Source organism: Antennarius striatus, chromosome 7 (assembly GCF_040054535.1).
Source record: "Antennarius striatus isolate MH-2024 chromosome 7, ASM4005453v1, whole genome shotgun sequence".
In the NCBI taxonomy this organism is placed as follows: Eukaryota; Metazoa; Chordata; class Actinopteri; order Lophiiformes; family Antennariidae; genus Antennarius; species Antennarius striatus.
This window is the reverse complement of record NC_090782.1, coordinates 158905-172723: the sequence shown is the minus strand read 5'-3', so window position 1 is coordinate 172723 and position 13819 is coordinate 158905.

Here is a 13819-nt window from a genome sequence, read left to right as displayed (position 1 = left end):
TACAAGCACAACTATTACAAGAGTTCTGACTGCTTTCCTCTCAGACTTCTTCATGTCCCAAACTGAACGTTGTTGTGTAACAGAGGTAACATGAGACCTCATGGCTCGGGCCTGAGACACAACCACCACAAACACTCTCATGTACAAAACTATGATCACAGCAATGGGGCCAACAAAGGTCACCACGATATCAAAAGCTCCATTAATGAAGTCAACTACAACAACACACTCTCCATAGCAGGAACTATAAGTGTCTGGATGTTTCAGGAAGTCCATCAGTATCACACCATTATAGAACATAGAACAGGCCCGACACAGACCAACACAGAGTTGAACTCTTACAGTGACTTTTCTGGAGTAACACAAAGGGTCACAAATGGCCACATATCGGTCAACTGATATGAGCACCATGTTTCCTACTGAGGCAGAGGTAAGGATAAAGTAATTGTAGTGAAATATTCTACATATCACAGTACCCAATGACCAGCAGCCCCCAGTCTGGAGGATGTCAATCAGCATCATCAGGAGTCCAACAGAGAAATCTGAGACAGCCAGGGAGAGGAGGAGGAGGTTGGTTCGTACGTGGAGCTGCCTAGAGAAAAAGAATAACATCATGATAGTACATTTGGTATCACATGATATATTTACAGATGAAACTCTGAAGCACAAAATGTGTCTAGTTACAATTCACAGTTTAATCATTTTTGTGGAGGATATTGTTATTACTATGCAGTACAGTAACCCCTTGTTACTCACAGCTAATGCGTTTCAGGAACCACAAAATTCTGCAATAAGGCAACAACCTATTTATTTTTACTATGTGCGGTAATTTAAACGTTTCTACTGATATGAAACCACCCTCTCTCTGTATTACCTTTTCACACTGGTAGACTGTTTAAAAACTTTTGTGTCTCACGGAGGTGCGCTGCATTGATGCATGAATGCGCAAGGGTGTCCTGTATATAAAAACAATCATTTTGATTACATTCTCCCTTCCAATCAGTAATAGTGAATTAGGTTGACTTGATGAGAGACTGAACTTGCATCCAGATGCTGATGACATCGCCAGGACTCAGCCCAGGTGGTGTGTTCTCTTGCAAGTGATGAGTGGGAACATTTTCAGGGAACAGAATCTCTGGGATCATCTGTTCAAGAAAGGCTGCTAAATTTCAGGGAGGTTTGGAATCTGAATGTTGTTTCATCTCCCCCTGTTGTCCAAGTTGTCCTCTTTGTCTTTTAACGGTTGTGTCTCCTTTTCCATTTTCTTGACCTGCTTGGTTTGTTTCATTCATGTAGTCCTCATTGGCAGAAATCTGTCCCTTCATCCCCACAACTTGGTCACCTCGTGTTGAAAGTGCAGATTCTATCTTGGTCAGTGGCAACTGGATGTTGGAAGTCTTAGTGTCTGGGATGTTACTTATTTCTTGTTTTCCCAAATATTATGATGATTAACTTGGAGAGATGAATTCATCTGTGGTGCATGTTTTTCAGGAAGCTGGAAAACCCAGAGAAAACCCACGCAGACACGGGAGAACATACAAACTACACAGAAAGGAAATTAAACCAGGAAACTTCTTGCTGTGATCTTCCTGATGAACAGTTTACGACATAAACCCTAGACATCTCTACAAAACACAGGAGTAACAGGATTCAGGCTGAAGGATTGATTAAATATAGAAATTGATGAACCTATATAAATATAAATGTTAATATGCACAGTGTTTCCCCACCATTGTACTTTGAGAGCAATCAGGCCAGTACAGGTCAACATATTGTCTCTTCATTTGAACTTTACAGGCATTTGGGGACCGAAGGTTAACTGGTTGAAGGTCTGTACAAACCACAACATGGAAAGTAGATTGATGGTGGAGAGACAGAACTTCACTTCATGTATCAGCCAGAAATCAGGAAAAAAATTGGTTATTTGGGTCAGAGGATATACGTTTGCTGGAGCTTGACAGTCGTCAAAAAAAATAAATAATTGGGAGGAGTTAAGATGAGCAAACATTAATAATCATAACGACATCATGTTTACTACATTGTGTTCAACTTTTGAGGCTGTGATTTTGATGAGCTGCCATTTTAAGCAACTACTGCAACATTGAATTGCATCATAAAATTTTCAAGAACATGATGTAACCTAAAAGTAAGGTGTTTCTTCCACAACAACAATTACATAATGTTTTGATGGAAAGATTTAGTTTGTCATCATGTGACACTAGTGAGGAGAGGTGTGAAAACTTCCCTTGCCTAACATCAGTTAGCAGTGGATAACAGGCTACCCAGTGGGGACGGCTCAGTGTCGTGAGACACACTAATGGAACAGTGTGTGTGTGATGGATGGATCTCACCCTGCAGTGACGCTTGATTATGACGCGTCTCTCCAGTTTGTTTACAGTGTGTGTAGATGTGGTATTCATATCAAGCACCTTCATGGTCACAGTTCAGCAGAACTACTGTGATGGATGGAGCAATATGTATTTATGTTCAGTCGCAGGTTGTTCGGTTGCCTGGTGTTTATTGTTTTCTACATAGTGACATCTGTACATTTCTATGTTGGAATGTATCCTATGTTTGAAATAATTGTTGTTAGCTGTAGCAGGCTGAATACAGAATTCTGTTCTTGACGCTGACAGTGTACCTGGAGCAGCAGTAATACTGGAAGGCTCCAGCAGGGGGAGCATAGGCTCGTAGGGCTACACTAAGGGACACCGTTCTTTCTCCCCTCAGTCAATACACTTCCGACATGAGAAAGTTTGTGTCCCTGTATGCTTGAACTAATTAATCCCTTTTCAGGTATGAGCCCCCTCCTATTTACATTTTATGCTGGTGTTTATGTTGGATGGATGTGTAAACCTGTTCGGGTAAATGTTTGTATACGATATGTCCGTGTGTTGTGAGAAAATTCAGTTTGTTTGCATAACGACCAGTGAGCTAGCTTGCTAACCACATGTAATGCATTGCCATTTGAGGAGTGGTGATTTTGTATGCTTTTCTTTCTCCCCTCAGTCAATACACTTCCGACATGAGAAAGTTTGTGTCCGTGTATGCTTGAACTAATTAATCCCTTTTCAGGGCTTTTACATTTGGAGGCACCACTGGGATGAGAGAAGTGAGGCTAGTATCCCAAAGGAAGGATCACCCTGCATCAATCATCCCATAAAAGAAACCCAGGTGGCAGAGAGTGCGGCTTCGGTGGTGGTGAACGCCTAGCCAAGGAGAGCTTGCATCCTGAGGTGCAGAGTGTCTACCAGGGAGCAGCAGAATTCACGGTAAAAGGCAAAACACCATTCCACAGTTCTACTTGTCACTCACCTGCCAAGATGGAGTCAGAAGTTGAGACTCTTCGGTTTGAGGTCAAGGGAATCATTTTTCAGTTTACTACAGAGCAGTTAATGGAAATAAGTGATTTTCTTAAAATCTCAGGAACGAACAGACAAAAGATAATTGGCCAAACTCGTAATGCCCTTGTTTCAAATATCCTTCACTACACCGAACGTGACGAACTGAGTGAACTTGAAGATGAAGGCATGGCGGAACTGCTGAGCCTTAAAGACAAAATACAGACCCTGCAAGAGGCTAGTAACAATAATACACCAAAAGGGGCAGACGATAATGAAGAGCAGGAGAAATTAAAAAGAGAGTTGGAGCAGTTAAAACTTATGGTGCAACAGAAGGAGAGTGAAATGCAGGGACTAGCTAACAAGAACATACAGAGCAGAGCTAACAATGACACTATACAAGTTCACACAGCGTCTGTCCATGCAAATAATTCACCATGGTGGAAAGACTACAAAATTTCAGGGCAGATCGGTGAGCCAGGACAAAAGGACAGGCTTACATTCTCCAGCTTAGCCCGCCAGATTGAGAACGGCCTTAGCAAAGGATACCCCAACTCAGAAATAGTGGATGCTGTTATCAGAGCCATTGCACCTGGCCTGCAGCTGCGAAGTTACCTCGAGGGTAAAAGCAATCTGTCCCTGCCCACCCTACAGAGAATCCTTCGATCACACTATCAGGAAAGGAGTGCCACCGAGCTGTATAAACAGCTTACCACGGAGGTTCAAGGCAACAAAGAGACTCCACAAAACTTCTTAATAAGAGCAATGGACTTAAGGTAGAAAATATTGTTTGCATCACAAGAAGCCGAGTCTAGTCTCAAATATGACCCCGCCCCCGACCTGTTGCAACCAACCACCGCAGATGAATTGCTCATAGAAAGGCTCAACATTGCATGTGGTAATGAGAAGGAGAGGCAGGAAAAAAAGAAGCAGAGTGCACCACAGCGACACACCAGCATCCATGCTGTCCAGTCTAGTGATGTAATTGGAAATAAGAAATATACAGCTCATCAAAGCATTGCCACACTGCCGCCAGACGTACTGTCAGACCTTAAGGAAATCAAAGCAGATATAGTACTGTTGAAAGACCTCAAGGCAGAGGTATCGCAAATCAGAGTCCATCCATAAAGCAGTGTCTGCCATTGACGAGGTTTGGAAAACTGAGAATTTACCAGACCTCAGGCTGAGAGACATTACAGAGATAGTAGATCCAAGTGACCCCTTGCAGATAGAAGCAGCTAATGGCACGGAGATGTCGTATGTAGGGTGGGTGGAAGTGACCTTTAGGCTAGCAGCTAGCTCTGAGGAATTTCATGTCCCTGTGCTTGTTATGAGAGGTAGTCAACAGAATTGCCCTATAATAGGCTTCAATGTGATTGAACGTGTTGTTCTTAATAGTCAGAGAAACCAGACAAATGTCGAGGAAGAGAAATTGATACAAACTGTTAACATGTCATTCACTAACCTGAAAAAGAAGTCAGTCAAGGCTTTTATTAAGGCAGTGAGTGCTGAGCGAACAAGTGAGTACCTGGTGAGGACAGCCTGTCACAGCGCCATCCAGGTAAAATGCAGAATAAATGTCAAGCCCTTTAAAGAAGACACCGTATTAATCTCTGAGCCTGATGACGATCCCCAGTGGCCAGAAGGACTGGAATTTTGTGACACCTTAGTGCAGGTGAAGAAAGGGGCACAACCAAACATCACCCTTAGTGCTCAAAACCCCACTGACCATGACATCATGCTTACAGGCAGGGCAGTTATTGGTACAGTGAGGTCAGTTAAAGCTGTGTACCCACTTTGTACAGCGAAGGAAACACACCTGTTGATGTAAACAACATTCAGGCCCAAAGCACCAAAGACCAGGAAACTGCAGAGCTCTGGGACCCCCCCATTGACCTCAGCCACTTAGATGAAAGCCAGAGGCAAGTTGCACGTCAGATGTTGAGAGAAGAATCCAACTCTTTCTCGTTCAGATGAGGGCATAGGTTGTATTGAGAAGCTTCACCTGAAGATTTCACTGAAAGATTCTGAGCCTGTCGCACGAACCTACATGTCAGTCCCCAAGCCTTTATACCAGGAAATGAAGGAGTATTTGCTAGATTTGATTGCACAGGGATGGATAGAGAAATCTCACTCATCCTATGCTTCACCCGTTGTTTGTGTCAGAAAGAAATGTGGCTCTTTACGTTTGTGCTTAGACTATCGGAAGCTGAATCACAAGACACACCCTGACAGACAGCCAATCCCCAGAGTTCAGGATATCATGGATGGCCTGGGAGGAAATACCATGTTCTCACTCTTAGACCAGGGAAAAGCTTACCATCAGGGGTTCATGGCAAAAGACAGCAAACACTTAACAGCCTTTGTCACACCATGGGGCCTGTATGAATGGGTCAGGATCCCCTTCGGATTAATGAATGCCCCAGCAGCTTTTCAACGCTGCATGGAGGAGTGTTTGGAGGGCCTCTGGGACAAGATCTGTGTCCCATATCTAGATGACACCCTTGTGTTCGGCAAAACGTTTGGAAACCATGTTAGTGATGTAAGGCAAGTGTTGCAGAGACTCAGACAGCATGGAATCAAATTGAAACCAAGCAAATGTGAATTATTCAAAACCCAAATTCGCTACCTAGGGAGAATAGTATCAGCCGAGGGGAACCAAATGGATCCTGCTGACACTACCGCTGTGAGGGTCCTGAAAGACAAAAAACCGAAAACAGTTGGTGAGTTGAGACAGATTCTGGGGCTGTTGAGTTACTATCGCCAGTACATAAAGGACTTTTCCCGCATTGCCAGTCCCCTTTATGACCTAATCAAGGGGCCAACCAGAGAGGAAAACTTGCAACCTACTGGAAAGAAGTGGCACAAAAAAAGAAATGCAAATGTGGTGCCATCTCACACACCAATTGAATGGAAAGACCTACATCAACAAACCCTTGAACAATTGATAGATTATCTGTTGTTGAGCAATAAATGACATGGTGGAAGTTATTCTGTTCTTATGCCATGTAGTGTCTAAGTAGAAGGCATAAGCCTGAACTACATGATATAACTGTCATAAGCAGAGGTGTAGTGCTGTGGTACTGTTTACTGGAGGGTGGGGGCATATCTATAATTATAGTCTATAGTATATAAACTAATTGTTTTGGGTGTCAATTTAAAAGTACTTAAGTTACCGTATTTTGAGCCCCATTCAGCTCATTGTATAAAAAGACGCAGTCTAAATAACGGAGTTTATTTCTCTACTTTTACACACGGCCCACATTATTCGGTTCATGGTTGTTAACGGAAACAAAAAGCTGACTGGTTGGACTGTGTTGTACTACGTGTTTAAATAAAAAAAAAACACACCGACATTATTTTTTAAATGTTTCTATGTCTTTATTTTGTGATAAATGTGTAGTAAATCCCTGAAGTCCTCGTCTCCGGTCTGCATTGAATCTGTCGGTAGTTTCTCCCCCGCTGACCGGCTGGTTTCCGGGGGTCTGTCCGGTAATGATGCTTTAGAGAAACATCGGACAGAAGTCTGAGCAGACACGTTAGTCCAGGATCCACAATCCACCACCTGTTGGGGGGGTGTAACTCCTCTGCACTGCCCCCAGTCCTGGTAAACCTGTGTTCACGTCTCTCATCCATCGCTGACGTCATCGTCGGGGGTCTTCAGCCAATCAGATGTGGTTACCAGCATACCTGCGGTCCAGTCCCGGTATCCCCCCCATACTGGTACCTACCGGAGGTGTGCCGGACGGAGCCTCGCGTCACGTCCTCTGATTGGTCCATCGCTGCCGGCGTACGTAGTGACGTAATACGTCCTCTCGGTGGACAGTGGTCGGTCTGGAGGATCTCTGACTGACGTCACAGAAACATTTCTACAGATTTCTGAACTCAGTGAACACAGAAGACGCTTCATGTCAGAAGGAGCAGCGTTGGTTTTTGAGACATTTTAAGGCTTTTAAGCATAAAATACAGCACCGACATATTTATATTTACAAGGATCGTTATTAACCGGTTCAGGAACTTTATTTTTTTGTTCTAACCGGTTCAGGAACGTCAGTTTATGGGTGGAACGCAAAACCAGAAACGTTATAATTCAGTTTCTGTTCGGAACGGTATGAATTTTGTCCCACTTTGGGATATCTAAAGCATGTTTTGTAATAAAAATAAGTGTGTGTACTTTCATTCCTGTTCATTCAATATTGATGCTGCAGTTGTGGCACAATTCTGCTTTTTGCTGCGCATTCAGGACGACCCATATTCTGTTAAACAACAAAATCACACACACACACACACACACACACACACACACACACACACACACACACACACACACACACACAGTGTACATATCATATATATATAATATGTATACATATAGAATATTATACATACACACACTGATCCCAAACTGAATTTCGCATGTTGCTGCAGCATTCAAGACATACAAAAAAAGTTTAGAAGGATTAAAACTAAGAAGTTATGGTTTGAGTTAAAGGTTATGATGGATGGACCCTGGACAGGTCACCTTGTTTGCTTGAAGTATTTCCTGCTTTTCACAAAATATCCAAAGCATTAACAGCTGATACACACATGTCCTGTGTCCCTAGTGCTGAATGTGGGTCTGCAAAGACTGTGGTCAGTCATTTACAAGACGATCTCATCTTCTGCGACATTTCAAGCTTGATCACAGGCATTTTGGACGAGGCCATTCCTACCCATGTACTTACTCTAATTGCCCATGCACATTCAAAACCTGGAATGCTTTGCTGAGTCACTCATCCCTCATCGAATAGTCAACCAGATCTTTTGTTTAAATGCCCTATCTGTGAAGACAATCAGCAGTCTTCAGAACCAGAGTTTTTCCATCATATTACACAACATTTAAAGATCTTTGAAACAGATATGTGTTTATCTGAGTTGCTCCTACAAAACAAATGTTTACGGGAGTTTTAAAACTCACAAATGGAAAAAGCATAAATCAGAAACTGAACAATTTCAAGCCTGGAATAGTTATAAATCCAGTTGGTGACACAGGTGACAATTCAAATGACTGTGCTGTTGAACAAATTGATGAAGACTTTGTATCAGATGTAGGCCAAGATTCTAGGGACATTTTGATAGATTTTGAGCATAAAGTTGCTTCTGTGTTGCTGAATGAGCTGCAGTATTTGATTGGTAAGGTATCTGTGCCTGCAATTCAAAAGACTTTAACAGAAATATTACAGAATCATAACTGTGAAATAGATCAGCAAATTGTCCAAGAAATAGCTGCTGCACTGTGCACATCTAATCCTATTCAGGCTGCAATAAGCAGCAAGTGTCCATTGTCCACTGCATGGAAGAGGAGAGCGTATGATAAAAAACACTTCAATGTATTTGAGCCAATTGGATATGAAGTAGACACTAAGAACAGAAGGACTTTTCAGGATATCCCAATACTGGGGCGGCAGTGGCTCAGCGGTAGAGCAGATTTCTTGAAGATGGATCGCCCAGCCATCGGTGGTTCAAATCCCGCCAGGACATCCCCCAGAGCGTGAGCTGACGGTGGGAGATGTCAGCTCACCTCCCAGCCACTCCCGAGGCGCCCTTGAGCACGGCGCCGTCCCCCCCACAAGCTGCTTGTTTGGGGCGCGACCCCCTGTGCACGACCTGTCACTCTGCCTCCCCCTACTGTTTGTGATGTGTTACTAATAGCATGCCTACAGGCCCCCAGTGTGTTGTGTTCAGGGGCCTGTATTCAAAAAACTGTGTGTATGCATGACTAACAAAAGACTGTAACCACATGCAAAAAGAGTGAAGAGAGTGTAAAGATAATTTCCCCACGTGTGGACAATAAAGTAGATTTAATCTTTCATCTTTAATCTGAAATCCCTGCAGCAAATTCTGAACTGCCCAGAAATACTAGAAAATACAATTAATGTGAGAGCTCAATACCAACAAAAAGAAGGTGGTGAATACAGATAGATATTTGATGGACTTTATTAAAAATAAATAAATCTTTTTTTTTTCAAATAACTGTACCATATCCTTGATTTTGTATTTGGATGATTTTGAGATCTGTAATCCGCTTGGCAGATCAAGGAAGTAACATAAGGTTTGTGCTGTGTATTGGACATTAGGAAATCTAACCCCTGGTCACCAGTCCTCTTTATTGACAATATATTTGGCTTCCTTGATTGACAGTAATGATGTTAAGTGTTATGGCTTTGAGAAAGTGTTGGAGCCATTAATTAATGATCTGTGTACATTGGAAAAGCATGGAGTTTTCATTGCAGGGTTAGGTAAAACTTTAAAGGGAACTGTACAGTGCGTGGTAGCAGACAACCTTGCAGCTCACTGTTTAGCAGGATTTGTTGAGAATTTCACTGGAAGATACGTATGCAGATACTGTACTGGAGAAAAGCAGAAATTTAAGGAAAGTTCAGTTTCTACTGGAACAGTTTGTATCAGAACTGAGGCAATTCATTCAAATCACCTGACAGCTCTTGCGGAAACTCAATCAGGGAGTTACTTTGGTGTTAAAAAAAATTGTATTCTGTCACAAAAGCTGTCTCACTTCAAAGTGACCGCTGACTTCCCTCCAGATATTGTTCATGACACATTTGAAGGAGTTTTTCCGGTAGAGATTGCACTCTGTCTTAAGGTGCTCATTTAAAAAAATATTTCACTTTATCTGATTTAAATACAGCCATTCTGAAGTTTGATTTTAAGTGGTCTGACAAAACTAATCGCCCACATACTGTTGCAGTCACATATGCCTGTAAGGGAACTGTTGGGGGTAATGCTCATGAAAATTGGAGTTTATTAAGGTGTTTGCCATTTTTGATTGGTCAGAGAGTTCCAACTGATGAGCCAGCCTGGCAAATTTTGACTGACTTGAAAGATATAGTGGACATAGCAGTTTCACCATTTCAAACTGATGAGTCAATAGCTTATTTGGAGTTCAAAATTACAGAGCACAGAGTAAGATATTTGGAGCTCAAACCTCATCCCAAAGCAGCATTATTTAGAGCATTATCCCCAGCTTATCCGTAATTTTGGACCACTAGTAGCATTATGGACGATGAGATTTGAAGCAAAACATAGCTTCTTTAAAAGAGTTGTGAGGCACACACGTTGTTTTAAAAATGTGCTCCATTCTATCTCAGAGCGACATCAATTCCAGGTGGCTCATCACATTTACACATGCAGCTTCCGAAGACGACCTGTTGAAGTATCACATGTTACAACGCTTCCTGTTGACCTTCTGAAAGATAATATTGCAACCTCTGTGAAGCACAAGTATCCACATTTGGAACATGTTTGTTTACAATGGACACAATTATAGGATTGGCATGATTGCAGCACATGGCTCACTTGCAGGACTACCTGAGTTTGTTGAAATAGTCCAAATTATTGTTATTGCAGAGAACTTAAGTTTCATTGTGAGGAAGCTCTCTGGCTGGTACCTCGAACATTACAGAGCATGTGAACTGAAGGCAGCCTCCACAGAGAAGGTGGGACTTCTTGAAGTAGCGGAATTAACGGATCCATACCCACTAATTGACTACAAAGTTGGGGGAAAGAGACTGGTCACTCTTAAAAGATACATACATGTATAAGGTTAGTGGACTAAGCTTCCATATTTGCATGATGTAAGTGAAGGTCACTCGTCTGTTCACCACTATGCTGAAGGAGTGGTGATTAAAATGTCTGAGTCCACAACACTGCTGGGGTTTCAGAGGTATTCATGTTTCACTAAAATCCAGTACACTTACAAGTAAGTTACAAGTCACTGGTGATGACTTCTTTGTAACGTAATCTAGAAACAAAACATCATTAAAACATCAGCCAGGCTGACCTTGTCTTACACCATGCAGCGGAAAGCCTCTACATGATGTGCCTGTGCATGTGTTTACCTCGAGTTCAGAGGATGTGGTACACATTTGGGTTAAAACCAGCTGTAAATTTTGACTGTTGGTGCTTATGGAAACCTGGATGACAGGACAGGAGCAATATGGGTGCTTTTTAAAAATTTTTTTATAAATATGTTGTTTGCACTTGAAAGTGGTCAACAGTTATTTAAAGTGTATCGGTTTTTTATGAAACACTACTTACCCCTGAAACTTTGCAGTGTTTTGTAGCACCCACCCAGTGCAGCACAGTGGACAGTAGATAAGTAATACACCATTTCTGGGTGAAATATCTCTGTAATGCTGAGTGCCATTTATATATGATATGACTTGTAATTGCAATCTCATTAGGCATGGGTTGTTTAAAGTTATTAGGAGCTGTGCAGAAGATCGGCGGCGGGCAGAAGATCCTATTTTGTGCTGTTATTTTTTTTTTCTTTCTTACTCTTATTACACATTTCAAGCCTAAATTTAACCCCTTACACATGCTCAAAAACTTGAATTTGGCAGGTCTAGCAAAAAATGTTCAAATAATTCCCAAATTGGCTAAATGTGCTTTCTAGTGCCACCTATAGATGCTAGGTTGCCCACTAGTCTGTAAGAATGTCATAGAGAAATCAAACCATAACAGAATTCTTCCTCTTATCAAGACCTAAAGATCTAAAGGCACCCCTGACTGAAATCTTAGCATCCATTCATTCATTTTCTGCCACTTCATCCACCGTAGCGGGTCACGGGGAGCTACGGCGGATGAAGCAGCCGTGGCTATCTTAGCAGGATAGCCACAATTTGTATTTCAAAGTAAGTTAAGCCTCAATTTTGGCCACCTTGACCAGGTCAAAAGGGTTGTATCTCCAACTTACACAAGAAAATCCTAAACGCAAGAAAACCCTAAAACACTTTTAAGTAAAAGTCCTTGTTTTACAAAAAAAAAATCTCCTTTTAAATGCAAAGGCTACCATGACTGGGCCTATGCCTAATGGACCAGAGTGTGAGGCTATGATCAACGCTATGTGCAGCGTGAATTGATCTTTTAATAATATTGATAGATATAAATAGATATTGATCACTTTTATGTCTATTAACAATATTGTTAATATGTGTTTTTCAGTGTATTTGGTCAGCATGGCTGAGAGTACATCTGCAAGGATCCTAGTTGTCCTGGGTGAAGACAACTCCATGAGAATGATACTTCCTGGTGGAATTCCTGAAACCCTGGAGGACCTCATTAATGCCATTAAAATAACATGTGCACTCTCTGGTAGGATAAGGCTACAATACAAAGACACTGACTTTGGGGACATGTTTGTCAATTTGACTTCCACCACAGAAATCAGGGACCTAAGTATTGTCAAAGTCATTCAGATGGATGACCATCCCTTTAGTGCCTTAGAGACCAGCTCCCTTTCATCCATCCTGAGTGACGATTCTGGTTCTGGAGGATTTTCTGGAACAGACAGTACAATAATCCTCGACAAGTCACCTTCATCATTGAGAACTGTGCAGTGGCCAAAAGAGTTCCCTGTTCCATGCTTGTCTCTTGAGACAGAGATTCAGCTGCAAAAAGGAAATGCAGAGTTCAACATAAATAAGCTCAGACTTAAAGTTGGCTCAAAGATGTTAACAGATATTTTGGAAAAACTGGGAGAGGAAATCTTCAAGTACAAAGCCTACCCCAAGGATGAGGACTACTGTAAGGTCGCAGAAGCTTTAATAAAGAAGCATCCCTGTCTCAGTGAACCGGGTTCCTTCAACGGATGCTATGGTTGGAAACAAAGGCTCAAGTATAAGATGGCTAACTACAGAACACAGCTCAAAGCACATGGGACCCCTGAAGTACTTGTGAATTCCCTGAAAGTTAAGGCCCCACACAATGCCTTGCCTGCAAAGAAGGTCAAGCGACCAAGACGTGCTGAGGTCAATTACTATCCATTTCTGCCAAGTGAAGCATCTCCAGAAACCATGGACAAAGAGAGAGAGATTCTCCTAACAGAAGTGAAGAAAAGAAGTAATAGAGCAATTGTTGCTCAGAAAATGGAACAGACATTTGCCTACCGAAGACAAGAAGTGATTGATCAGGAGCCTACAGTGGATGAAGTCCGGACCAGATGGCCCGCGTTCTTTCAGATACCTGAGGTATGTTTTATGCTAAGGGTGACCGCTTAAATTTCATGATGCCCATGATCTTTCAGGCGGACAAAAATGTCCACCTCTTACAATACGATCTCAGGGCCTTTGTTGCATGCCACACCCCCGCTTCTTGCCTGCTTTTTCTATTTCTCTGCACTGTGGCTGTCCAATAGAGCAGAATCGCCATAAAAATAGAAAGTTAAAGTGTATTTGAATAGTGTCCTTAAAGAAATAACTGTCATTCCAAGTCAATGCAGAGTTCCTGCGCATCACCACGGTTCCTCTTGAAACTAAATTCATTGCACAGCTGGACAGGCATGCTGGCAGGCTGGTAGAGATCATCGGGAGCAAGGCAGGAGCTGTGCGGCAGAAGACCAGCAAGTTCTTGAAGGCTTTCAACCAGGTGAAAAATTTAGGGATACAATGAGTGGTCCTGTGCTCACAAAACCGTGTGCAGCA